The sequence below is a fragment of the Mirounga angustirostris genome, unplaced genomic scaffold, assembly GCF_029215605.1.
Source record: "Mirounga angustirostris isolate CCGP_5_RB_7025 unplaced genomic scaffold, mMirAng1.0.hap1 SCAF_1, whole genome shotgun sequence".
Lineage (NCBI taxonomy): Eukaryota > Metazoa > Chordata > Mammalia > Carnivora > Phocidae > Mirounga > Mirounga angustirostris.
This window is the reverse complement of record NW_026991709.1, coordinates 66,987,398-67,015,168: the sequence shown is the minus strand read 5'-3', so window position 1 is coordinate 67,015,168 and position 27,771 is coordinate 66,987,398. Positions and strand designations below refer to the sequence as shown.

At 51.5% G+C, this 27,771-nt stretch overlaps 1 protein-coding gene and 1 long non-coding RNA gene across 4 annotated transcripts in view; one reads left to right on the top strand and one right to left on the bottom strand.

The window, feature by feature from the left end:
* The window catches only part of SEMA5B (semaphorin 5B), a 118,819-nt gene that overhangs the window by 19,156 nt on the left and 71,892 nt on the right, over positions 1–27,771 (top strand). The window lies entirely within an intron of this gene.
* LOC135365701 (uncharacterized) lies at positions 1,193–23,126 on the bottom strand. Of its 2 annotated transcripts, none has more exons than XR_010404754.1 (4): positions 22,687–23,126; positions 20,803–20,910; positions 6,442–6,565; positions 1,193–1,246 (listed from the first exon to the last, which is right to left on the bottom strand). It is a non-coding gene; the product is annotated as an uncharacterized LOC135365701 (long non-coding RNA). The 2 variants fall into 2 exon arrangements; XR_010404750.1 differs by lacking the exon at positions 1,193–1,246 and adding an exon at positions 4,294–4,422.

Genomic DNA, 27,771 nt, shown 5'->3' with positions numbered 1-27,771 from the left:
CTGTTTAGAATTGGACTTGGAAGATGCCCACCCACAGTGCCCATAGTTATCCGCAGTGCCTCTCCCTTCCCTGGGCATCTAGGACACTCAGCAGGGGTGCTGTTCCTTTTCATTCCTCCAGCACACTGGAGTGCTTAAACAAGGCAACAATAAAACTCAGACGGAGTTTCAGAAAGAGAGGGACAGGATGCGTCTTTTCCACCTTTGAGGTTAAAGTTGTGGGGGGAAAGAGCCCAAACCATTCCCTTCTTGCTCTGGGTTGTCCTGGCACTGGCCAGGGTGGCCATTTGAGGAGGGGGGACTGTTACTGCCCACTTGCCATGCCATGCCATGCTCTGGTGGGCAAGGGCAAATCTGAGCTGGTAGCATTTCCCTGGGGCCCTGGCCCCTTATCCTTTGTCATGTCCATTTTGAAAAGGGATGTATGCTTTAATAGTTCTCTTACCTGGCAGCACAGTGGAATCATCAGGGTGTTGGGGGGTGAGGGGTGGGGGTTGGTTTAAAACTAATGAAGCCCAGACCCCACCATCAAAGAGGGATTCCCTCGGCCCCGGCGGGGGAAGGGGGGGCTGTGCATTGGTCTAATTTTCAGGGCTCCCCAAGTGAATCTCAGGGACAGTCAGGGAGAGAAACTCTGGGGCACCTCTTTCTGCCTTGCCCTCAGCCCTTGTTGCTGCCCGTACTGCCTGAGAACCTGTGATAGTCTCCCTGATGTGAGCTCCGTCTCCCAGGGCAGGGAGAGAGCCCCGTTTGTCTTCGTGTCCCTTTGTCCAGCCCAATGCCTGGCACCGAAGCCTCAATCAGTGTGTGTTGGGTTGTTAATGAAAGCTGAAGCAGAAAACATCATGGCCGCCCCCTCCCTTTCTCTTTCTTTCAAAGCATGGAATGGGGCATGTTCTCAAAAACAGGGTCCTTGATTTTATATTTCCAGTGTGGGGTGAGGAGTAGGGTCCTGAACCCCTGCAGGAATTCAAGGTCACTGGTGAGTGTCTGTGGCTGGAAACAGAGCAGGGGACATGGGCAGGGTCCTTTACGGAGTAGCTATGAAACTGCATTCTCTCATATTTTATCTCTCTGTCTCTGTCTCTCATGCATAGTTAGAATTATGAATGGAGGTGGTAAATCTCTAAACACGGGTGGGGTTGGGCTGACGTGCAAGGGCTGAGGGGACAAATTTTGTCTCTGGGTTTTTACCTGATGTATGCGTGGCTCCCTCCCTCATCCCACAGGGGAAGCTTGTTGAAACCTGCAAAGATAAGGAAGACCCTTCCCTCAATCCCCAGTCTCTCTCTTTACAGACACCCCACTGGGTGTTCTTCTCCTCAGTGAAGTGAGGAAATGGAAAAGAGAGTAGGAGTCTCAGCCTGCTCCCCACACTGAGAACCCCTCCCAGAGAGGAGAGAATGGAGTGTGGGTGTGTGGGTAGGAGTCTGGGTACAAACTCCCTTTCATCTCCAGCTGAAATGCTGCGCCTTCATTTCCTGCCAGCCCTGCCACGGGCCCACGGGCTCACATCTTCTGCGGCCTCATTGAAGACTGGGTGGCATTGATGCAGCGGGCCACGCTTGGGAAGCTCAGGTTTCTCTGCCCCACAGCCTGAGCCACATCAAAGGCCCACCTGCAGTCCTGCAGGCAGCCCCCTCCCACAGCCCTGGGCTGCTGCAGGCCCACCCTCTCCAGCCGGAGGCCCCGCCTCCTGCCCCAGCCCCTGAACCCAGGGCCCAGGGGAGAGCCCTGTCCAACAGGTCCACATCCTACCCGCTACTCGGATGGCCATGCCTCTCTCCTCCCATCTCCAAACAGACCCAGTTTGCCTCTTCTCCACAGACGTGCACCTGCCTTGGCTGCTTCCTGGATTGCCTCCGCTTTGTGTCTCATCTGTCAGGTTTTCAAATGTGTGGTCTCTGCCTGAGACCTCCGTCCCTCCCTTCCCCCGTTCCCACCTTAGCCTCTCACGCTCCGGTGGCCACTGTCCCTTTCCCTGAGCGACTTTCTCGGAGGGCTTCCAGTGACTCAGCCCGGTGGCCATTTCTCAGCGCTCGGCCCCCTGGGATCCCCCACCTTGAACACTCTCCACAACCTCTTCTCAAAACCCCGTCCTGTGCACCCCGATGTTTATAGCAGCAATGTCCACAATAGCCAAACTATGGAAAGAGCCAAGGTGTCCATCGACAGATGAATGGATAAAGAAGATGTGGTGTATATATATATATATATATATATATATATATATATATATATATACAATGGAATATTATGCAGCCATCAAAAGGAATGAGATCTTGCCATTTGCAACGACGTGGATGGAACTGGAGGGTGTTATGCTGACTGAAATAAGTCAATCAGAGAAAGACATGTGTCATATGATCTCACTGATATGAGGAATTCTTAATCTCAGGAAACAAACTGAGGATTGCTGGAGTGGTGGTGGGTGGGAGGGATGGGGTGTCTGGGTGACAGACATTGGGGAGGGTATGTGCTATGATGAGTGCTGTGAATTGTGTAAGACTGGTGAATCACAGACCTGTACCTCTGAAACAAATAATACATTGTATGTTAAAAAAAAAAAAAAAAAGAAGATAGTAGGAAGGGAAAAATGAAGGGGGGTAAATCGGTGGGGGAGACGAACCATAAGAGACTATGGACTCTGAGAAACAAACTGAGGGTTCTAGAGGGGAGGGGGGTGGGGGGATGGGTTAGCCTGGTGATGGGTATTAAGGAGGGTACGTACTGAATGGAGCACTGGGTGTTACACGCAAACAATGAATCATGGAACACTACATCAAAAACTAATGATATAATGATGTAATGAATGGTGATTAACATAACAATAAAATTAAAAAAAAAAAAAAAAAAAACGTCCTTCCCGGGGCTTCTTTCTGGCCGGCCTGCACACCTTGCCCTCCTGCTCTGCTCCCCAACAGCTTGGGACCAGCCCACCTGATGCAAGTGGCCCCTTCTCCTGGGCCCTGAGTGGTGGGATGCCTCAAAGAATCCTTTCACAAATACCTGCTGTGCACCCCCCACCTGCACATGGCCCTTCGGGTGCTTGCGAGTGGGAAGCACTGATGAGAAGCCCTGCCCCACGTAGTTTCTCTTCTAAGCAGGAGACACAGAGAAAAAACCACAGTGAATCACGTAGTGTGTGAGAAGATGGTAACCATGTGATAGGATGTGGCGTGAACAACAGTTTGAACAGTCTCAAATAGACCGATACATGCATCCCCATGTATCCCTTACTTTGCTCCAACAGTTGACAATACTTTGTCCATCTTGTTTCATCTATTCCACACCCCCCCCCCGCACCCCGCGCCAAACTTTTATTTATCCTGGCATATTTTATTTATTTATTTATTTATTTATTTATTTTTTAAAGATTTTTTATTTATTTATTTGAGACAGAGAGAATGAGAGAGAGAGAGCACATGAGAGGGGGGAGGGTCAGAGGGAGAAGCAGACTCCCCGCCGAGCAGGGAGCCCGATGCGGGACTCGATCCCGGGACTCCAGGATCATGACCTGAGCCGAAGGCAGTCGCTTAACCAACTGAGCCACCCAGGCGCCCTATCCTGGCATATTTTAAAATAAATCCTGGGTTTCATGAAATCTTATCATGGAGACTTCAGTGTATAGCTCAACTGGTTAAGATGTATTTACGTTGTACACAAACACTGTACCATTGTCACGCCCAACAAAATCAGCAGTGATTCTTCTGGAACTGTTTAACTCTGCCACGTCTGACAGTCTTGCCTTGCTAGGTGTTGGAAGCCCCTTGAAGACAAGGCAAAAGGCTCATTGCATGTCCTAGCAACCTCAGACTGTTGCCTAACAGGTCCACCCAAAGGTTATTTAATGCTCTAGGGGGAGGTACTTTTGCTTGACTTTCAATGTATTATTGATTGGGGGCCAGACTTTATGAAGTTAAATGTTAACATATAGGTTTTGATAAGATAACACAAATCTTTACCCAGCAGAGATGCAAATGATTTCTGTTCAGTGGAAGAGATAACCCCAAAGTTATGGGGTTTTTTTTTGCCCTGTGGGTCATTAACCAGTTGTGTCTCAGCTTCACAAACTCATTTCTGCGTGCCTTCCCTGACTGATTATACAAACCCCCGTTTTCAAGTTCTCTTTGGAGCTAGCCTTACCATCCCTCATTAATGAGTTAAATTATAAATTACATTTATATGAGAGCATTTGAAAAACTATCCTTTGACAGTGGCTTATCCATTTTCTGCCTCTTTCCTTCATTTAGTCTGCTGCTTGGCGTGGACTAGATGTTTGTGGAACTGGATTTATACTTGACTCAGTCTCCTATTAAAAGGGAAGAATCGAGGTTTCAAGTTGAGAAGTGCTCAACAGATGTCAGGGAGCTGGGAGGTGAGGGTGGAGGTGGCTGCCGTGGGTCCTGTGCTCTACCTATCCTGGAGAGAGAGAGAAGGGTCAGGTGCTGTGGATGTGCAGCTCTCCAGAGCGCCCTTGTCCGCCCTCTGCTCATGGGAGCAAGGCCCTGTCCAGCTCTAACACGGAGTGGGGAGGAAGGAAGGGGGCAAGAACAAGATGCATGTATGTGCATGCGTGTGTTTACGTGTGGGTGTGGCAGGGATGTGCCCAAGACGGTGTGCTGGTTTGCCAGTTTGCCCCCACGCTCAGAGGGCGAGGGTCACGTTGTGGCAGTATTCTTCTATGTCCCCAAATTACTACCTTCTGATTCCTCATGCTTTTCTGAGTTGGGAGGGGGTTCTCCTTTACAGTGTATCCCACTTATGCTATTATGACTTAGGCCTGGGAATGCAAAGGAGGCAGGAATATTGACAATGAAGTGGAGATTGTAGTAGGAGGGGTTGTATGTGGTGAAAAGCAGCTGCGCTTTTCATCTCCTAAGGGGTCGTGTTTCTTTTCGGAGAATGGGGGTGGTGGTGGTGGGGTAGGTGCGGGGAGCAGAGCTGATGGGGGTGGGGGGTAGGAATTGCCTGTGGGTTCCCAGGACTGGAACCGCTCTGTGTGTAGAAATAATTCCTCCCTTTACTTAAGTTACCCAATTGTCATCCTGGCTCCCTCAGCCTCTGGAGTGCCTGTTCCTCCAGAAAAACCAAAGCAACATGGAGTTAGGGGAAAGCTGTGCCCTCCAGGGCCCCACCCCAAGTTTCCAAGTCCCCCAGTGTTCCGTGTGGCACCAGCCAAGGCAAGCAAGCACCTTGGAAGGTTGGTAACAAAAAGGGGTTTTCCATTTAGCTTCAAGGTTGGATGTGTTCGCTATTTTATTTAAATTGGCATGGAAAAGCTTTAAAACATCTTTTTCTATTTCTATTTGGAGCTAGAGTAGCTTTTAAAAGCTACCTATCTAATCAGTGGTGGGGGAGCACCATTTGGGGGACATTGTTGGTCCTGGAGCCTGGAGGGTGATAGGAAAGAGGGGACATTTCTTCTCTCCCCGACTTTCTTCATTTTCACTGTCCTGGCTTGGCAGGCACTCCCATCCTGCTTTATTGCCCTCTCCTCATTCAGTTCATGTACCACCCCCAGCCATTCCTCAGGAGACATTTGCCAACTCCAGACACTGGAGACACAAAGATGAATGAGACACTTTTCCCAGCTGGAGATGCTCTGAGCCCAGTGGACAGTGATCCTTCATGAGTGAACAGTGCTTTCTGGTTGACGGAGCACATTCACATTTGTTGTGGGTTTCAAGCCTCATGAGAATTGGGGAGATGAGCCAAGACAAGCATTACCCATCCCAGAAGAGGAAACTGAGGTTCAGAGAGGTTGCAGGCCATCTCCAAGGCCACACACATGGTGCTAAGTGGGCCCGGAACTGGAAGAGCCTTCGGGTAATGGCCAACCCCATAATCTCTGGCTGCACAGAGGCTGGTAACTAAAGGTCACAGGAGTTGGAGAGGTGGGGGCAGAGTGTCAGAGAAGCTGAGGGCTGGCCTGCAGGACATGGTGACTTCTGTTTGCAGTCACTTCTGTCTGGCCTGGGACCCATGTCTCCCTAGCTGGAGAGTTTGAGGTCAGGACATCATGCTCTCCCTTTTCTGGAGAAAGGTAAAAAGTACATATCTTCCCTTCAGGCTAACCACCCTTTGGTCCCTGGAAGTCATGTTCTGGTGACCATGGAGTCCTGAGTCCCAGTTCCACCGCCACACTCAGCCAGTTGCAATGAGAGGGACTTGGCCTGGATATAACATGAAGAAGGTCTTGAAGAGTGAGATAGGATGGAGGTGGGGGGTGGTCAATTACAAAGGGAACCTGTGAGTAGAAACTGGTGGTGGTGCCATTTGTGGTGACAAAGAATGTCCTTCCTGGCTGGGGAGGGTAGGGGGCTGTCAAGCTGGGGGGGTGGGGCCTGGCAGGGAAGACTGTGGGCAGGAAGAGATGGAGGAGGGGAGCAGCTGGGTCTAGGAGGTGGACTGGCTGTGATTCTTGAGCAAGAGACTTACCTGATGGTGGTGTGTGTCAGGTACTGTTCCGACATTCCTGTTGGGGTGGGGCAGAGCGGTGCCTGTTCCCAGAGGGCTAAGTGTCCACAACCTCTGCTCTCTCTGATATTTCATGCTGGCCTTCCTGTTATAAGAACGTACAAAAGAGGCTAACTCTTAGAGTCCATGAGGCCTGGCTCTCTCATTCGTAGGGCTTTTCCCCTTTGCAGAACATTCTGGGTTCTCAGAGAGGTAGCATGAGGTTTCGTCTGGCTGGTCATCAGTTTTTTCTAGGGGAACTTTAAGGAAAGAAGGGTGTGGGCCACACCTGTGAGACTCTGATATGATAAATTTAGGTGGGGCTGGCAGTCTGACTATTTGTTCTAGAAGAGCAACACCATCATAAAAATACCTATTTGTTTGGCGTTGGTAATCAGCTACCTCGTCAGGAGATGAGGGGCAATCAATTTCCATCAGCGAGAAGGAGTCTGGGAGGAGGCCAGCCGTGACATCTTGCTGCCTGCCGGGGATCCTCTTTACAGTCTGCACACTAAAGCCCAGCTCTCCAGGGAAGCTGGGCTGGGTCATTCCAAATTTCAAAGTTTTCTAACTCGTTTAAGATTTGTCCACTTAAGCAACAGCACTTAAAAAAATTGTCAGCCGCTGTGTTTGCAATTCTCTGTAAAATGTATTACATGCGCCCCTGCCTTTTTAAACAGTCACACAAGCATAAATGTAACCTTTTCTTGATGTCCCACGGGTATGTTAGGAACCTTAATTACTGTATGGGGCTGTAATTCAGTGGGGCTTGGGGGACTCTTGGCTTATACCAAATGGCTCCCTGAGGTTTTGCATTTTTGTGTCTGCTTTTTAGTTTTTCCAGCTATGCTTCTTGGTGACTGATGTCCCTTCTTGCTAGACACAATGTACCTGCCTAAAGCAAATGTCCCTTCACTTCCAATTTGCGTTTATGATATGGGTTTGGGAAATGGATAAACTATAGTCCTTGTAATTGGGTAGGAAATCTTGTGGTTAACTTCCCGTTATTCATTCCACACCCTCTCCCCGAGTAGCAGCAATGACATTTGGGATTGACCTCAGCCTAAGGAGGTGGCCTGCTTGGTTTAAGGGGACACTCTTTTCCTTCATTAGTGGTTGGGTCATAAATGGACACATGACAGAATTTTGACTAATGGGATTTGAAGAGAGGTTCTCTGCTGATTTCTGAGAAAGTTCTTCCTCACTAGCAATAGAGGGCCACAGGAATTCATTCTCCAAGTAGATAGAAATGAAGAGACACACAGCCCTGATTGCTTTTGGCAGCCAAATTGTAACTTTCAGAACTTTCTTTGGGAAAAAAAAAAACCTACTGGGGATGGCAGAGTGGGATGTGGAATGACAGAGGTTGGCATAGTGGAGAAATTGGAAAGAACCGTGAGCTGGGTGGGGTTTTTTTTGGAATGCCTACACCTCCTGTCATGTGAATTATTATATTTGCTTTGGTTTCAGCCCCTTCGAATTGAGTAGGGTTTTGGGTTACTTATAACAAAAAGCATACCGATGGATAAATATCAAATGTACGAAATAAAAGCGAGTGGGCTCTGGGTGAAGCCTGGAGATCTGCAGGACGCCCTCTCCTTCCTGTGGGCACTTATGTGAGCCTGTGGCTCTTTACCTAGCAAGTTTATTACGATGTTAAAGACATACCACAAACTCTTAACACTAGTAATTTTTTCCTAGTGCTTTCCAGCTTACAAAACACCACCTCAGCCTTATCTCAGGAAAAAGGTAGGGCCTGGATCATCCACCTTTTACAGATAAGAAAACCAAAGGTCAGTGGATTTACATGAAGCTTAATTTTATAATTAGTTCTTAACAAATTTAATTTTGTTTTGTTTTGTTTTTTAAGATTTTATTTATTTATTTGAGACAGAGAGAATGAGAGACAGAGAGCATGAGAGGGGGGAGGGTCAGAGGGAGAAGCAGGCTCCCCGCCGAGCAGGGAGCCCGATGCGGGACTCGATCCCGGGACTCCAGGATCATGACCTGAGCCGAAGGCAGTCGCTTAACCAACTGAGCCACCCAGGTGCCCCTTAACAAATTTAATTTTGAAGTGGCATCCAAAGCACTTTCTCTGAGAACAAATAATAACCCTGGGCTTAAAAAGGAGCCTCTCTCACAAGACGTCTAAATGGGTGCTCCTCTGGTCGCTAAGAGACATAAATCACGTAATGATCAGCCACTGCAGGTCAGGTCTTCAGGATGGCACTGTCCCTACCTCCCACTGCCACCCGAAGAATTGCAATTTGCCATCAGCTTAAAGCTCTTCAAGATTCACAGCTTGAGCTTCTCACCTAGCTAATTGGTGCCTACTCTTCAAATTGGGTTGCTCTCCCCAGTGGAAGAAAAGCCAGAGTTTGCCTCCGTTTGCTCTCGGAAGTTTTGCAGCTAAAAATGCAATAGTGAAACTTGATTTCCTGCTCGGGACACACGTCACGATGGTGGTCCACGCAATGGCATTTGGGAGCTCTGAAGTGGGCCTGCTGCTGAGGGAATGCATTCCCCCGTGTATATCAAAGCTGTGAAGGGCTCCTTCCGTACACAGTGCACAAGGTTCATTGAAGGGTTGAAAGTGATCTCTACCACATCCCTCCTTTGATGCCTGTCTGCCTGAACCCAGCCCAGAGCCCCCAAAATGATGCTCTCGTACGGCCTCTTCCCTTCTCCCTTCCCATCGCCGCATGGACCTAACCTGTTTTTGTTTTCCTGCACTTGAACTTCTGCCGGGGCCTCTCTGACGATGCTTGCCATGCTGGGTGCACAGCCTGTTCTGATTCCCATCCGTTTGGTTATGGCGAGCTGATCTCTGCTGCATTTCCAAACATCAATAGAAACTATTGTGTAGAACACTTATTTTGACATTATTTCAAAAATGACATTGTGTGTATGCCTTGTTTCCTGCAGGGCGAGGATTATGTTTTACGTTGCACTTGTATGATGCACAGCATCTAGCATCCTTATCCTATAGCATTTTAGAGTTTTCAAAGGAATGCGTTACCCAATAAATACCTGAGGAATGTCATCCCCTCTTAGTGTTCTACTTTATGGATTATCTGTGCTTCCTCCCTCTGCCTCTGAGTACCTTGCCTGGCCACTCACTGTGAGACTAAATTCGGGACTCACGAAGCTTGGGCTTTTAAGGGGATGAGGGGGTGTGAACATAGTTTATAATGTCTGAGTGCATTCCTCAGGACTTTACAAATACATTCTGGGTGTCTGGTCCCCAGGAGTCCTGAAGGGGAGAGCAGTGGGAAAAGCAGAGATGCACACCATGGGGTTAGTGTATTGAATACTAGGAGAGAAAGGTTTGAAGGTCCCCTGCTCTGCTCTGATGTCACATCTGATGATGAGATGGAGGGGTTCCCTAACAACAGGGACACAGGGGACACAGGGCTATCCTAGCCCATTTGGGGCTGCTACAGCTCTTTGTGAATTTTCTGCTGCCACCAGCCATGCTTTAAAAAATGGCGGGGGTGGGGGATGGCTGAGGGGGCTAGGGGGCCTTGGTGGCTCGGTCAGTTAAGTGTCCAACTCTTGATTTTTGGCTCAGGTCACGACCTCAGGGTCCTCAGATTGAGCCCTGCGTCAGACTCCACACTCAGCAGGGAGATCAAGCCCTGCCTTATGTCAAGCCCCCGGTGGAGCCCCATGGGGCTCTGCACTTAGCGAGGAGTCTGCTGGAGTTCCTCTCCCTCTCCCTCTGCCCCTCCCCACCCCCTCCAATAAATAAATAAATCTTAAAAAAAATGGTGGTGGGGGGATAGCTTCTTCTCTAAAGTCAGTGGCTTGGGTTCTCAGACTTGTCTCTCTTTTTCTCCATGATACTCCTCCTGCTACCCTGGCCTCTGTGGGAAAGGTCACCCTCTGAGATTCTGAGGGCTGTGGCCAGTCTGGGCCACGGTGTGAAAGAATGAGATGCTGGGGTCCATGGAAGACAACTGAGGGAATCCCACATTCAGACTCACCTGGGGTTTCCCTCTCAAGCCTCCGTGTCTGGCTTTATGGCTTCTTCTCCGTGTCTGGCTTTATGGCTTCTTCTCCGTGTCTGGCTTTATGGCTTCTTCTCCCTCTCTCCCTTTTCATGCAGCATCACCCTTGCCTACCCCTCCTGCAGCAGCCCAGCACCCTGAGCACTGAGGGGGCTCTTGGAGACACACGCCACCCTGCTCCTCCCAGGCACCCCTCCCCAGTTTCGGCCAGCTCCTTTGGCACTGCAGTCCCCCCCCACAGAGGGAGCCAAGCCTCTGGGAGTCAGGGCATCTCCCCACGGCATCCTTCATTTCCCACTTCAGGTGGTGCTCCTGGGTTGGACCCACCCACCCCCCAGCTGTCTGGATGTGTGGGGCTGTTTTTGTCGTCAGGGCGACTTAGGAACTCTCTTGTCGTTTGGTGGCAGAAGCCGGGGATGCAAAGTCTCTGCAGGGCGCAGGGAAGGCATATCCCTCCCAACATGCTGTAGGCTCCTCCACTGAGAAACACTGTGCCAGCCAGGATGAGTGATGAGCTTCTGATCTTCAGCTGCACCAGCTGGTGCAGCGGAACCGGAGGTCTGAGTCCCTGCTCTGCCACTTCCTGGCCCCGTGGCTGGTTTTCTAGCCTGCTTCCTCATCAGAGCGTGCAGTAACAACCGTGCCCCCACTTCACAGGGTTTAAGTAGAATTCGATGTGTTAATACACATGAAGACTTAGGACAGCCCACGCATTATGAGTGTCAGAGAGGCCTTTGCTCTTCCTGCCTGGGCCTCCAGGACCACCCCTTGGCCTCAGGTCGAACTGTGGTCCTGGCGGACACTTGCCTCATAAACAGCTGGGCCCCTGGCCACCAGGACTGAGAACCTTGGCTCCAGGTATGGGCACTTGCCCAGGGTCCTGGACCTGAGCCACCCCAGGAACCTGCGCTTCCTTGACTCTGTTCCCTGTCCAGCTCCTCTCTCCTGCCCTCACTCCGTTGGACCATTCTGGAGGGCCGTTCCTCTGATCCTCTCATTAGAAGTCTCCTACTGTATTTCTCTTTTTCTGTCTCTATAGTTGTTGTATATGTTTGTTTTTTATATGTTGTATACTGTTTCTTTTTTAGAACCTCTATTAGGCTGTGGTACTCAAAACGCATATTCTTGGGCCCCACTCCAGAGCTTCTGAGTCAGGATATCCAGCTGGGGACCAAGACTCTGCATTTGACTTGCTGCTGGTGGCATCCGCAGAGCCAGCCTCTAGCTCTGTAGGTCCAGTGTATGTGTCTGCTGTTGTCCAGGAAGGGGAGGACCACTGCTGCCCCCACTTCCAGGAAGCACGAGGCCCATTAGCATGTCACAGCTGATCACCACAGGGCTCAAGTACATATATCATCATCTAAAAATATCTACTTAAAATTCCACATTTGTATTCTCTTTCAGCTGGGGTCATACCTCAAGCTAGAATCGCTCCTTTGGGAAAAGGATCGATGAGAGAGGTGAAGGGTGGCATTGCTTTCCTTTAGAAAAGTGGTGTAGTGGGAAGGAGGGTCTTTGGGCTGGAACTCAATGGCTTGGGTTTCGAGCCCCCATTCTATCACTAGCCGGCTGTGTGACCTTGGTTGAGTCACTTAACCTCTCTGGGCCTCACCCTCTTCATTTCCAGCATAAGGGGGTTGAACAGGTTGGACTTGCCAAAGTTCTCTTCCAACTCTAAAAGTTTGTGAGTTTACAAGTCTATTTAAATGTGCTGACAGCTTTAGAATGGCTAATTAATGAGTTTTTAGTGGGAACGCAATTAGGTGATAATGAAGGCCTCAGAAGTAAATCTCTCGCACTTCTTGTAATGAGTTGAGTAGATGAGACTTGGATTGTGTTTTCACCTAATGGAGCCCTTGGGAAGAGGGAGCCTAGAGCCACCCGGCTTCTACCCGGGGGTTCGGGGAGGCCAGGAGTCAGGAACAAAGCCACACATAGAGGAAGCTAGGTGGCACTGTCCTAAAACAAAATGAGTCACCCTCAGGGTAGGCTTGGAGCCATGTGCATAGAGCGGAATATTGGCAGCTCTGTAGATCTGGGGAATTGTACTTCTGCCTTACATCCATTTCCAGAACACGCTCACCTGCATCGTCTTGTTTAATCCTCCTACACCTGGTGAAATAGATAAGCTTGGAACTTTTATCTCCCCCATTTAACAGATGAGAAATGGAGGCGCAGAGGAGTGACTCACTCAAGGTAAGGTTAAGTTGCTAATAAGTGATAATCAGGATTCAGCTCAAGCCTCTTGATTCCAAAGCCCATGTCCCTTCTACCTCACCAGGCTAGCTCGTCCTGCCTGGCAGACCACCTCTACTGGCCTCCCTATGGAGGGTACTCCGAGGGTCTACAAGTCACCCAGGATACAGAGGGCATCCAATCTGCGATCAGAGGGCTCCTAGGGGCGCTCCATGGTTCTTGACAGACCGTGGCCTTGTGGCCGAGAGCTGGGCTCAGCCACGCCTGCCACTGAGCCCAGCATGGCAGTCCCCAGCATGGCCGTGCTCAGACAGTGTTTGCTGACCCTCTGAGCTTGCATTTAAGGGAGGAATGCCCTAAAGCGTGGATGTAGGGACAAGAAAGCGTGATCCACAGAGGTGGGGAGGATCTCTGTCCCAGGGAGACAAACAATAAGGAGACCCACCAAACAATAAGAAACCCCTCTATGTGGTGTGGGGAGGGCAGGGTCTCTTGGCCTGGGAGTGGAGGCCAAGTCGCCTGCTGATGACTTTGACTGCAGAGACAGAAGACCTTGACCTTTCCCTTCTGAGTGAAACAGGGTGCAATCATTATGCAGAGGTGCAGTCTGCCGCAGAGGGAGGGAGGAAGGGAGCACGCCAGCAAGCATTTATCTGCGTCCTGCCCTAGAAATGCTTCAAGTAATAAAATCAGGATGACTTAAGAAATCCATCACCCCTCTGGGCCTCCCACAGGCACCCACGTTCCCTGGTGGAGATAGGGAAGCAGTCTGGGGACCCAGGCAGGTAACGTGGCCTCAGTCTCCTCATCTATAAACCAGGGGATGGGGGGAGATGGTCCTGAGGTCCCCACCTGCTCTGAGCTCAGGTGGTCTAGAGGAGGTCTTTGGGAGGGGGACAGAAGGATTGAGAAGAGATACCAGAAAGAAAGGGGAGAAGGGAGGAGGATAGAGATAGAGGTGAGGAGAAGAAAGCCGTGATAAAGTGAGAAACACACAGAGCTCAGAGCTTTAGTCTGCCCTGCCCCTGGTGAGTCAGAGCCTCTGAGCTGTGCCTTCCACGCCGGAAACATGGCACTGGGGATCCGAGGGTAAAACAAGCAGGGCACAAACCATAAAGTACCACACACATTAACATGCTGAATTCGCAACCAAAAGCACAGAGGAGAGAGGCAGGGAAGGCTGGGGCAGGGAGCCAGGGGAGATCCTTTTATGAACCTTTTTTTTTCCTGGGGACATGGATAGAGGAGAGGGGTGGGGAGCGAGAGAGAAATAACCAAAGATGGACCAAGGAAGACATAAACCCTTCCCTTGCTGAGGCCGTCTTTTTCCTTCTGGGAGATAGAGAATGCGGGCGGCTGCCAGTCGTGGGCTGTATCTGCATCTCCCGCTGAGGAGCCTTTGCCTGGGTGAGAACAGCCCCTGCGGGGCTCGGGGAAGGGAGATGGCAGACTCGGGCTTCGAGGTGTCGTGGAACTCCCCAATTTCTGTCAGACTTGAAACTCTTCACCAAGGAGGCTGGTGTGAGGGGGGCGAGGTAAAAGCCTGAGGCAGTGATTTGAGAGGCAAAAAGATAAAACTCTGGATGAAGGAACTCTGGGAAGCCAAGCCACGACAGGACCTTCAGCCCATGGGGCCCAGCTCCACCCACGGTCCCTCCTGCTGCTGGTAGTGTCTGGATCTCCATCTTGGCATGAGGCGAGGCCAAGACGGGGGGGGGGCGGGGGGGGGGGCGCAGCACAGGGCCGGGGTCAGGGCAGCCAGCTCCCCTGGCAGGCTAGATTTATGATTTGGCTGAGTTGGGGAGAGCGGGAGCCTGCAGCAATCCAGGGTATGAAAAGCGGCCCAGTGTTTCCTGGAGGAGCCACAGTGCCAGAGGCAGGGGCATCCATCTGGCCTCTCTGTGTAGTACATTTATCACCCTGGAGCCTGGAACTGGCTGGCCTCCCCTCTGCCATCTGTAGCCACAGCTCCCACCTTCAGCAGCCTCTCCTGCAGGGCCTGCAGCCCCAGCAGGTGCTCCTAAGTGGGTAGCCTGCTCCCTTTCTTGGGACCCTCTCACACTGGGCCCTCTAGCTGGTGCCCATCCTAGCTGGTAGCTACTTAACTTCCCCTGGGAATAAAAAGCCTTGGTGTCAGAGAGGTGAAAGGACTGCAGAGACAGCTAGTACTGTAGTTTCGTGCTGTGTTCTGGGAACTCTGGGGTTTCTCCGAGCTACCCTGAGAGTTGCTGAGAGAGGCGGAGCATCCAGGGCCCAGCCCCCTGCCCACCGGTGTAACTCTGCATCTATCTGATTTAGATAAAGATGTTCTAGGTAAGTTTTCATTTGAAGAATGGGTTCTGCTGCTGAAAACAAAGTTTGAAGGCCACAGATCTGGTCTCATTTCAAAGAGGAAGATACAGAGGGCCAGAGAAGGCCAGTACCCTGGCCAGTTGCTGGCAGAATGGGGACTGGAGCCCAAACTCCTTGGTTCCCCCATTGCTCCATGATCCCGGGCTGCCTCTTTTGAGGTGTTGGCCTGAGTATTCATGGCCTAGAAGTGCTCTCCTTTCCCCCTCCCTGTCCAACAGGGTCAGGCCTACCTCTTGAGCTGGGGTGCCATGCTCTCTTAGCTTTTCCTCTACCAGCAGGGTCTTCAGGATGTAAATCATGTATAGCCTAGGCAAGCCCATTTCAGGTGTGAAGTAAGACCTCCATGGCCAACCCTGATTATAGCCTCCTCAGCAGTGGAGCTGTCTCCAGGCCCAGATCCTTTGGTGGTGGCCCCCCATATCATCCCTGTGGGCATTGGTGATTATTGAGGGTTTTCTGGGAGAATCTGGTAAAGTTGGCTCTCTTCTATTAGGCTTCAGTTTGTCAATTTTGGCTTCTTCTTCTTTTTAAAGATTTATTTATTTAAGTCATCTCTACACCCAACGTGTGGCTCAAACTCACAACACTAAGATCAAGAGTCCCATGCTCTAGGGCGCCTGGGTGGCTCAGTCGTTAAGCATCTGCCTTCGGCTCAGGTCATGATCCCAGGGTCCTGGGATCGAGTCCCACATCGGGCTCCCTGCTCTGCGGGAAGCCTGCTCCTCCCTCTCCCACTCCCCCTGCTTGTGTTCCTGCTCTCGCTGTGTCTCTCTCTGTCAAAAAAATAAATAAAATCTTTAAAAAAAAGAGTCCCATGCTCTAACTGAGCCAGCCAAGCACCCCTGTCCATTTTGGCTTCTGATTACAGGTGCTGATCCAGCCACTCTATGCCTCAGTCTCTGGATTCTTTTCCAGAAAACCCCAGACTAACATTCATTCTGGGCAGGCAGCTCTCTCCACCACCACCACCACCACCAACTGTGCCATTTCTCTCCTGTGATTCCTATGGGTCCTGTTCTCTAGCAAGGTTGCTCCGTTTTCTGTTCTGCCTCCTCTGCTGGGTTCACTTTTCCAACACTCCGCCCTTGAGCCTCTCCTCTCCAGACCCACACTCTGGCTCTGCGCCTTCTACACACCTCTCTTGGTGTCTTAGAGCCCAGCCCTTCTCTAATCAGCCCACCTGGAGACCCTCCCACTGTCGGAGGCACCACAACCCTCTCAGGATTCCACAGATGAAGAAAACCAGGGGCCAGGCATTCCTGAGGGCTTGATACGGGCCAGGCATGGGGGAAGCACCTTATATATTTTATCTCATTGACTCCTCACAACAGTTCCATAAAGTAGATTTTAACATGCCCAGTTTTCATGCAGGGACACCGAAGGTCAGAGATTTGGCAGTTTGCTCAAGATCCCACAACTAATATGTTTTAAAGTCCTAGTTGTGCCTAACTCCTGAGCCTAAGCAGTTACCCACAATACCAAGCTGCCTAGGTGGTCAGCTTGCACGGTCAAGCTCATGACCTTTAGGTCTGGGGTGGCACACTGGTGGTCTTTCTCCAAAGCACTCATCCTGTTGCAGTTCCTCCACCCGGTTACCGGCTTCCTCGTTTTCCCTGAGAGGAAGTTCCACGGTGGCTGGCTTCTCCTTCTTCCCTAGCCCAGGACCCCCCGGGAGGGTAGAGAAGAGGGACGTGGCTCTGCGATGGGAGCAGATGGGGGAGGTTTCTAGGCCCTCCATCTTCGGGAGCATGGGCCTTGGGATGGGAGCATGGAGGCCAATGACCAAAATGGGGACAGCAAAGGACCTGGGCTGGAAACAGGAGAGATGGTGCCACTGACTTTTGTGAAACACTGCTTCCTCCGAAGTTGTTCACTGAGAGTGTGCGGCAGAGGAAGCTGACTGCTGACAGCAGCAGCTGTGGAGGCGGCAGGAGCTGGAGGGGTGGCATTATCACCCTGTGGGGCGGGAAGGGGGATGGAGTCTCCTGCCTGTTCTGGAATCTGTCTCTCACCACCCCTCCCCCCGCCCAACACCCTCGGGCTCAAAACCCAGGAGGAGAGAGAGGGACAGACACCCCAGGAAGATGCACACACCCTGCCTCTCACACTCCTGCTCACATGCACACCCCCGCACAGATATGCACACGAGCGCAGACACACACACACACACACACACACACACACACTTGCAGGTCTCTCTTTCTCTGTCCCCGTAAGCATTGCACCACTGCTCTCCGGTCCAGCCAAAGTTGGAGTATTTCTGGAATGAGCAGTCTACTCCATGAGGATAAATCATTCTAAGCCATCCTTGGGCGCCTTTGAAGAAACTCGGGAGACAGAGCCTGCCCTCGGTGGGGTGGCCGGGAGGACAGCCTGGGAGCTGGCGACTGGTGTGTCACCGGCTGGGGCGGCGAGCTGTTTCCAGCGCTTTTGTCTGGTGCTGGGAGCAGGCTCAGCAGTGCGAGGGACAATCGGAGCCACTCAGGCGCGCTGCGGCGTTGTGTCCTGCTTTCCCTGTGGCCAGACCGGACTGCCGGAGCCCCCAGGCAGGACCGAGATGTTGTCTTGCTAACCTGAGCGCAGAAGCTCGGGTTGCTTTTACCAGCAAATGTTTCTGAGAGCAGTGGCAGCAGCCTTGGTCCCCTGGCCGGAGAAACACTAGCGGGGACTCAAGCCCTGGCCCTTCATCATCCCAAGGAAGCCCCCAGCCCCTTTCCGAGACCTGGCGGCTGGGCTTGCCTGTGACCCTGGGTCTGCCCCCAGGCTGGGGCTAGGGGCCTGAGCGCTAGCGCTGGGGGTGGGGAGCAGGTGCGTGGCTGCTCCCCTGGGCTTGCTGCCGGGCTCACGGTGCTGGCTTCGCCAGGATTGCTTCTCCTGCCTATGCCGTGTTTGGCTCTTGGGCGTCCACGGCTGAGCTGCTAGTGGTGAGTACTTGGACAGATGTCCCTTTTCATGTTCACCGGCCATGCCCACATGAGTCACAGTGGCTAGCTCTGCAGCTTTATTTGCAGAGACTAGACATGAATTTGCCTCACCTCATGCCAGCTGGGTGGGGTGGAAAATCTAGGGAGCAGGGCCAACCCGGGGTAAGGAGGTCATGCACCTGGGGCCGCAAGTGTTTTTCAAAGGACTAAGGGAACCCTGGAAGGAGAAGTCTGTCTCACGGATTCCCTCTCCTGGTTGGGTACAGATGTGTCTAAGAGTGTGTGGAGGAATGGCCACTCCCAAAAGCCTGCTCCTCCCAGGTGTTTCAGGCTTTGGGACCAACTTGTGCTCTTGCTGCCCAACCCCTGCTGGTTGAAGGGCTGAGTGAGGTTCCCCTCTTCTTTCCTGCCCCGTGGCTCTTGTCTCCTCCCACCGTGACACCGCCACCCTGGGGCCAGGGGAGAGGGCCCTTCAGGTCTTCTCCTTGCTGCCTGGACGCTGGGCACTGGGACGGGAGCACGTCTCCACCTCGAATGTGCCAAATGAGACACGGCGAGGCTGGGGAGATGCAGGGGCTTGGGACCCAGGGGCTCTCTGTTAGAGCTCCGTTCCCTGTCTACCCCTCTAAAGGGTGGTTCTTGCTGCTCACGGATATGTTTTCAGCGTGGACCGCCTCTGGGAATAAGGAGGTCTGGGAGGCCACCACATGCTGCATGAAGTCATATTTCTTATATTCCTACATAGGCCCTCAGCTGTCTCTTTGGACTCCACAGGCAAATGCCCACTTTCTAGCATTCCACAGGTGTCAGTGGTCATGCTTTCTGCTCCCTTGGGATTGCACAGTCTTTGCTTATATCTGCATGAGTTTCACACAGTGAATGTGTTCGGACACGATGACTTCTGAGGTCCCTTTGGGGAACTTCTCCAACTTTCTGGAGATCGTGGGGGGATGACTCTGTACCCCATGTCCCATTATACTCCAATCCTTTGGGGCCTGTCTGAAATCCAAGGCATAGCTGGAGAACTGTGATTCTGACTCATTTGAGAATTCTGATCTTATGATTCCCAAATCATGGCATGGGGCGGGGGCAGCAGTGTGTGGTTAGGGTGGGTTTTCTCAATGGTGGTGCCATTGACTTTTGGGGCTGGATAATTCTTGGTGGGGTGGGGGGACAGTCTTATGCCTTTTAAGATGTTTAGCAGCATCCTTGGGTTCTACCCACCAGGAGCACCCTCATTTGTGACAACCAAAATTATCTCCAGACATTATCAAATGTTGCCCCAGGGACAAAATTAAACCCATTGAGAATTGCTGGTTCAGGTTAATGCTGCTCCTGATATGCTCTCTCCTTTGGCCTCATGGGTGTGGGTCCAGTGTGGCCAAGTGAAGTGTAGCCATCTCTGGCCTGGGAATGCAGACACCTGGCCTCTGGGCTTGGAGTGATCTTGCTTACATTCCCACCCAATCTGGCCTGAGAATCACTTCTAGCCCTCTCCTGTCTCCACCAACTTCCAGATCTTCCTAGTAGAAACGCTGTGGTGAGGCTCACAGGGGCCTGGGTAGGGCCTTCCCTTTGTGGGGATGAAGTCTGGGAAAGAAAATCCCATTGCAGGGTTTCACCATTTCTTCCTGACATTTGCCCAAAAGCCAAGAGTGGCGTGGAAGCCAGGATGGGTTCAGTCCCCAGGGCAAGTATGAATGCACACACACGGGCACATGTATACGCACACGCACTTGCTTGCAGCTTTCTGGATCCTGTACTGAATGAATGATGTGGAGGCGAGCCCTGCCTTGGGAAACTTGCAGAGTGAGGTGGACATCCTATTATGTACCAATAAAAAAATAAACCAACTGAAAGGATTCTGTGCCTTGTTTGGATTGTTTCATCCTTCTAGGCAAATTATTTCTGAGGAAGAACAGACAAGGGGAGAAGAAAGCTCTTGAGTTTCTTGTTTATCAGAGTCTCTGTGGGGTCATGGTGGTCTTGCTCTTTATCAATCCAGGAGGACTTCCTGAAGGAGGAGATATTTCAGAACCTATAATGTGGGTGGGAGACAGCATGGGGTGTGTGTGTGTGTGTGTGTGTGTGTGTGTGTGTGTGTGAAAAACCCTTGGACCTTTTGCTGACAGTGACTTTGGGGGGCAGGTAGAGAAGTTGGCTAAGGAGTGTCCTTCCTTCCTCCTTGAGTAACCAAGGTGCCAACCCTTTTTCTCTATGCCTCCCATGTACTCTGCTGAAACTTGTCTTCAGCTGGAAGGTAGACTCGCCCCCAGCACAGAGGAGGGACTTACAGAAAGCCCCATGTTGCAGAGAAATTATGGCCAAATTCTAATTTGTGGATAGAGCAGAGAAGTGCTTCAGGTGGCACAAACCAGCAAATCATCGCCTAATCCGCCTGCTGGGCTTTGAAATGCCTCGTGCGATCCATTTGCAGCAGATTATGTCTCCTAATGATGCTTGATTCTGGTGGGTAGGTTTACAGGCTCCAAACGAATGGCATCGACACTGCAGGGGTGCGGGGGTGGCTGCACGTGCCGCCTGGCATCTCTAGCCCCAGATGAGCCACAGCTCATCGTCCTTGTGCCTGAGTCTCCACGCTCTCCACCCAACTACATGGACCGTTTTCCCCAGCAACTCTCTGGGAGCCTTTGACCTTCCATTTTCCTGGCCCCATCTCCCTCAGCGAGCCAGTTTTCTCTGAAAAGCTTGATGGGCCTCGGATAAGGGGAGAGAAATCTGATTATATGGGGAGTTTGGGGGCAATAAAGACCTCTGTGACCTGCAGCTTTTGAACCTATAGTGTTGTGATGCTCTGAGCTTTGCGGTGTCGTGGTCCTAAGACAGAGCCGGGTACTCACCGACTATTCTGTTGTTCTGAGCTGGCTGGTCTTAGAGGAACACAAGGCTCGCGGGCAGGGCCAGGCCTGGGTGTGTGACATTTCCAGGAGTTCCATGAAACTCATCCACTGTGGAACAGGGACAGAGAGGTCACTCAGAAGGACAGAGGCCTTGTTGCTCCCACAGAGGGCGCACGCATATGTATGAGAGACGCGGCACAAACCAGGACGCCCGCCTGGGGTCTTGGTGGGCCATTTCAGGGTCATCTTACAGGGGAAAGTCACGATGCAGCTCGGCACGTGGGACCCTTCTCCATGCCAGTGAGGCCTGGCAACATGAGCAGCAGCCCTAACACAGCCCCCTCTGGCCCACCCGCTGCCTCTGCGTGGCCGCTGCGAAACACTGGGGAACGGCAGGGCTCTGAGCCTGGGAACTGGATGCATGGTCACAAGAAGCTTCTGAGAGGTTCACAGATTCCCAGCCAGTCCCCCGAGTAGTGGCCAGACTCTGTCAGACTCTGTCAGAACGTGTGCCGTGTGCTGGTCAGAGGCAAAAAAGATTTTTTTCCCCATGGGGAGCAAGGAGAGAGAGATGTGGAGGGGGCATGCGGAAGGGGCTTCTGCCCATGCCATCCGTGCCAGTGAGCAACAGGAACGCTGCTGGCCAGCCCCAGCCTGGGAGTGACGCTGAAAGCTTAAGCAGATGTGATTCCTCCTGAGGAACGAGACTGAGGGCAGAGCCCACCTCTCTGGGAGCAGGAGGCTACATTCATCAGGGCGTCCATTTCTTTATCCAACTTTTATGCAGCGTTTGCCAGCCCTGCACCAGGTGACCCCATCTCTGGCTTCCCAGAGCTCACGGCCAAGGGCAGGCTGGAGGCTGACTGAGACGTGGTGGCCCGCACACAGCTGTGGGAGCCCACTTGAGGTCCAGATTAATTGGGTTTTTGGCTCTTCTCCCAGCAGAGCTTTCCAGGCCACACCCCAAGGCTTTTAGGGAGATAACTGAGATGCGGGGTCAAGTCCCAGCTGGATGCGGTGGAGCTGTTCCCAAACTGCCAAGGGGCTTGTTAATCTCTGCCCCCCAGGGCTGGCAGAAGTTTCCTCGGTGCCCCTTGATTCTCTGCTCTCAGTTAATTGCTCTTCACAATCTGTTTGCTCCCTGCCTGCCTTTCTTCCCCCTGCTGTGGTCTGCCTGTCCAGCTTTGGGACCGTCCCTTCCACCCCACTTGCCCATTCGGACCCTCCTGTGGGACCCACATGGCTGGTGTTTCTGTAGGGCCTACCTGAACACACGGAGGATAGAGAGGGGGCGTGTTAGATTTTGACTGTGTCTGGTGTTTTTCCTCTCCTTCAGCTCACCTTCACGTTCTCCTGTTCCACGGGGGGGGGGGGGGGGGGGGAAGGGCTCTGAGAAAGGGGCTGTTAGTACCTGGTTCTACCATTAAAGCCCCGAGGCTTGTCCCTTACATATAAAATAAAGGGGTGTTCTAGATAGAGCAGGGGTCCTCATCGTTTGGTCCTCAGACCAGCAGCATCAGCAGCACCTGAGTGCTTGGTAGGAATGCAGATGCTCAGGCCTCCCCCCAGACCACTGAGTCAGAAAGGCGGGGTTGGGGACCAGGAACCTGTGTTCGACATGCCCTCCAGGTGATGCTGAGGCAGCTCACGTTTGAGGACCCAACAGTTCCGTAGCACTGGGCCCCTCTCCAACTGCAGTTCTATCGCTGAGCTCATCATTTCCCACCTTGCAATAAATAGTGACTTGCAAAAATCCCGTAGCCACATTCTGGAGCACGGCCAGTCATCCTGAGGGTGTCCTTAAATTCTCAAAATTACGGAAAAAAAAAAAAAAAACAACAACCCCAAATCAAATCGAAACAAAGCCCACTATTCATACCCTACCTTTTTTTCCAGAAAGGGCTTAAGGTGGTTTCCATCCCAGTGTCTTTAGGGAGGAGCCCGCAGAGGTGAGCCGTAGTCTAGTGAACAATAACAGGGCGTCTGCAGTGTGGGCCACCGCCCTGAGAACAGCCACCGCGGGCTGCCCCCCTTGCAGGATGCCCCACTCGGATCCTTTCCATGCGCTCCCCCGCGCGGCGGGGCACACAGACCTGCCCCAGTGACTTCAATAATTCCTCTCTCCCCGGAGGAGCAGAATGCCCTAACATCTCTCTCCTGCTGCTGGCATTTAGCCCGTTGCCAAATTAATTCAAGCAATGCTAATAACCAGTTTGCCGGTGAGAAGACCTCTTGCAGACCCCTAAATTCTCCTCGCCGGGGTGCTGATAACAGCCTAGGAATCCTGTCTGGCCACCTGCAGTCATTCACAAAACAGCGCGGGAAAGGTCTGGCGCTACACTGGATTCTGTGATGAAACCAAAAGAAATAGAACCTTTGTCCCCGCCCTCTGTGAACCATCGGTCTAGCAGGGGGGCCATGCCGCCGTCCACAGCGTTTAACACGGGCTTCCTCCCTCCCCCTGCAGGCCTTTCCCCTGGCCCAAAGCCTCTCTCCTTCCTTGGTGCAGACAGATGGCATCAGTTTCCTGGAGGTCCTCAAACCCCCGCTGGTGGGGCTCCATCGGGTCACGCTCAGCATCCCACTTCGCGGTGGTTCTGTGAGCGGCCGGGCCCCAGCTGAGACCTTTCCCGGCCTTTCTCTGGTCTCCAAGGAGCCTGCAAGAAATGCAGCCTGAGAAAACAGCCTCCCTTCCCTCCCCCCACTGCTCTGTTCTCCCTGCCCACTCCCCCAGCTCCCCCAGGCTCCCCCAGGCCTGCAGCTCCTGCCCTCTCACACTCATGTTTTATGCAGAAACATCCCCATTCTCATGGAAAGTGCAGCAAAGTTGGGGAAGGAATTCCAAATCTCTTTTGAAGAGGGCAGAGCGAATGCAGGGTTATGGGGGTTAACCTCCGCTGAGAGTGCTTTCCTGGCTGAGTGGATGCCCCTGTGTGTGTGTGTGTGTTTGTGTGTGTGTCCCCCTTGTGTCCCTTCTGTCCACCGTTTGCAGGGGAGGGGTGGGGCGGGGAGTGGGGGAGAGGACCGACACACACAGACACCCACTTTTGTCCGGAGCCAGCCTCACCTCCCAGTGCCCCATCCGGCCTCTCCTTCTGCTTTCTGGGGAGCACCAGGAGAGTCTTATTTTGGATGTAAATATTCTCAGAAATTTGGGAGGCACGGGCAAAAGAGATGGTATGTTTTTTCAAAGAATAGAAAATGAACATACATATAAACTTTCTTTTGCTGATTTTCACAAAATCGGATGCTCCTTTGTTTTGAACATCAAAATGGTTGTAGATAATTGATTTTTTAAAAAAAATAAAATTAGCTTGCTGGGTATGTCAAATTCCTACAGTCTATCCTTGCTAATAATTCTAAGTTTCCTGTGGTAAAAGCACCCGCCCTTTCAGAAGCCTGGCATCTCTTCTCTTATGATCGTTTTTTTAAGAAGTAGTAAAACCTTGAACAGAAGACTCCATCCACAATACACTTAGAACAAGACAAAGGACAGTATTATGTTTTCTGGACTTGCTGCTGGGAGGAACAGAAAAGCACTTATTTTCAGGAAGGGAATTGTGGAAAGAAAGAAGAGGGAGACCTTCCAATCTCACTGGACACAATTTGCTCCACAGAACTTTCTCTAAGCAGCCTGATTCTCTGAGCCCTCACCTTGAGTCATTCTTGATTTTTCCAGCACTGCATTTTTATGGTCTTCCCAGAGTCCTGAAAACTGAAGATTCGCCTAGATTGAGATAAGCAGCTCTCCTTTTTCACCTGTTTATTTATCTCTTGATCTGCACCATGTTTTTTCAAGTATTGCTCCATGTCTGTCACATGCAGTAAGAGAGTTGGGGGCAGATTGGAGCATGTTGGGGGGATTTGCTTGGGACCCCCCCAGCTTTCCCTAGACCCAGGCCTCCCAGTGATGCCCACTGTCTGCAGCACTGGGCAGCTGAGGCATGTTTTCGTGGCTCAGTCGGGTGCTGTGGTCATTCTCTTCCCACCTGCCCACGGATCTGCCTCTGAATCCTGGACCCAGGGCTTTCACAACAGTTTGAGCTGCTGAGGACAAAATTTTCCCCATACTTGATTCAAGCAATTTATTTTACTTTCCTCTGTACTTATAAGTGGAAATGCATTTGGATTCCCGGGAACAATTGATTTTTCTGGAGGTCATTTAGAAAGGAATGTCAAACAAGGTGCATCATTATATCCAGATGAAAAGATTGGTGTAGTTCATTTAACATAAAATCTTACTGCATAATTTTTAGAAACGGTTTGGAAACATAAAAATACTCCATCCTCAACACTTTATTCATTCTGAAAAAGTTTTAGAATCCAGAAATATATTTGAAATTATCTATTTCAAAGAAGTCCTTGGGACCAAACGGGGGGGGGGGGGAGGATTATTTTTTCCCCCTTATGTGTTTCTTCTAGGCCTTCACATTTTCAGTCTTGTCCCTGGGGAATCTCTTGTGTTGAGCAAATTTAGAATGAAGTCTCCCTTCCTTGTTCCTCCTCTGTAGCTTCCTTTGTCATTATTTTTAAAGAAAAACATTTGGGATGCCTTCAGAATTCTACCATGGCTTTTTGGCCCCAAGTGTATTTGGTTGGAGCGAGGGAACCCAAGAGTGTCAGAGAGGGAAAGAGTAAAGAGATGAAGACAGGGGCCCAAACCGAAGACCACAGATGGACATAAAGAGACATGGACAAGGGGCGCCTGGGTGGCTCAATCGGTTAAGTGTCTGCCTTCAGCTCAGGTCATGAGCTCAGGGTCCTGGGATTGAGCCCCACATCCGGGCTCCCTGCTCAGCGGGGAGCCTGCTTCTCCCTCTCCCACTGCCTCTGCCCCTCCCCCAACTCGTGCTCTCTCTTTCTCTCTCTCTCAAACAAATAAATAAGATCTTAAAAAATAATAAAGAGACATGGACAGATTGGCAGTCCCACCTGACAAGTGATAAAGAGGACTTTAGTGGCAAACCCAGACACCCTCCGAACAATGAGCCTGTCCCCTGGCCATGACGGGTGGGGGAGGCTCTCCAAGCACTTTGCCGTGCATCTTCCTTCGCTGTGGGTGTGGGGAGGTTGGGCAGGCAGACCAGAGAGGAGCGCCCCCTCTGAGCCCTTGGACCAACATTTGCAGCTTCCGATACCTGGAGGATGACCCTATGTGAATGAATCTATGGGGGCCACTTAGAGGGAGGCAGCCAATGAGAAGGGAGGGGGGAAGGTTAGTTGGAGAATTACAGGCAAACCGTCTGAAGCAGAGCACTACAGGATGGTAAGGGTGGCTTCTATCTGCCTTGCCAGCCATTTATTGATTTACCCCTCTTCATAGCAGGACCGCTTAGGAGGCTGCTGAGTTAATGTCTTTCTAGGGCCAAACCCTGAGGGTGACCTGCCCTTGCTTCTTTGTCCTCCTTTCTCTTTTCCCTTCATGTACCACGTTCCCGCCACCTTCTCCCCTTCTTCACAGGGCGGTAATGGGATTCGGAATCATAATAGCCACCAATTATTGAGCAGTTACTAGATGCTGGGCTGAGATGAACTGCCTGAGTCTTAGGTTCTTTTTGGTCAGCTTGAGTACTTCCAACATTTAAGGGTAAGTGAGGGCTATGGGCCCCCTTCACACCTCACTACCAGGTTGCCAGAAAAGGCAGTGTCAGGCCACATTCTATCTCTCCATGTTGATTAGTGAACCAGCACAAAACAGTCGTACAACCTGTTCTGGAAGTTTGAGGAAGTGCCCGCTCTCTGCTCTTTTCAGTGGGCCAGCAGCACCTCGCCTGAAAGGTTCCCTTGAGCCACATGTCACAGGATTTGGCTAACCATCTGGTGTGTGGGGGGGTCTGAACCTTGGGGGGCATGCTAACCAAGTTGGGGTTTTTCACCCCAAAGAAAAGCTCATAGGGAGGGGGGCCTGAAGAATGACTCAAATGACTGACTATTTTTAACAGTAGGATGATTTATCTTTTCCTTTTAACTTTGAGATATAATAAAATAAATACAGAAAACCACAACATAGGTGTCTTAGTAATGGGTTTGTGCCTCACACCACTGCTCAGGTGCAGAAAAAGAACACTGGCAACCACTCCAGAAACTTCTCTGCATTCCAATCTCAACCTCCCCGACAAGGCAGCTTGACTCCCTGTATGTCTTTATGGTTTGTTTTTGTTTCCATGATGATTTATTATACGAAAGAGGTAGGGCCTCAGCTTCCTGAACCCAGAACAACCCATAATTCATTGAACCTACAGCAGGAAAGATTAAAGTGAGACTGCATAAAGAATTTAGAATACTAGAAATCAGTGACAATGAGCTAGAAAGAGAAAGAAAATCCATGCAGTGACTGAGATGTGGTGGTTCTGGTCGGGGATGGGGAAATAGAGATCACCCCAGTCCTGGGGCTGCCGTCAAAGGGTTAGGTGGGCTGATCAGCAGGACATTGGGAGGCTCTGTGGTGGGGGAGATGGAGACAGGTGGCACTTCAGCCCACAGCACCCTGACTGGCTGGTCTCAGAGGTCACCTGGTGTCTTCTGTGACCAGAGGCCTGCTCTTCCTCCTGAAGCCTCTAATCCTGCCATAGCCCATCAGAGAGAGTGACTCTTGAAAGAAGGAATGACCAGCTGCGGGACAGGCCTGGGATCTGAGCCCACCCCATTCCTGGGTGACCAGGGCAGCCGAACAAACACACTCTGGCTCCAGGCCCAAGGGACACCAGGCAAGGTGCCTGGAGGAAATGGGGCAGTGGAATAAGAGGAAAGTGAATGGCCTCCCTGCTTTCCCTCCATTCAGTGTGTGGTTTCCATGGGGCCCCAAGTGTGTTTACAGGCAGCAGACCTGAGTGGGGGGAGCACAGGGGATTGGGGCTGCAAGCCTGCAGGGACAAGAAAAGGAGAACTAGGGGGGCGGGCAGAGATGGTGGGGGCACTTGAAAAACCAAATGAAAAGTTGGCTGTCGAATGCTTTTTGCCAACCATAGT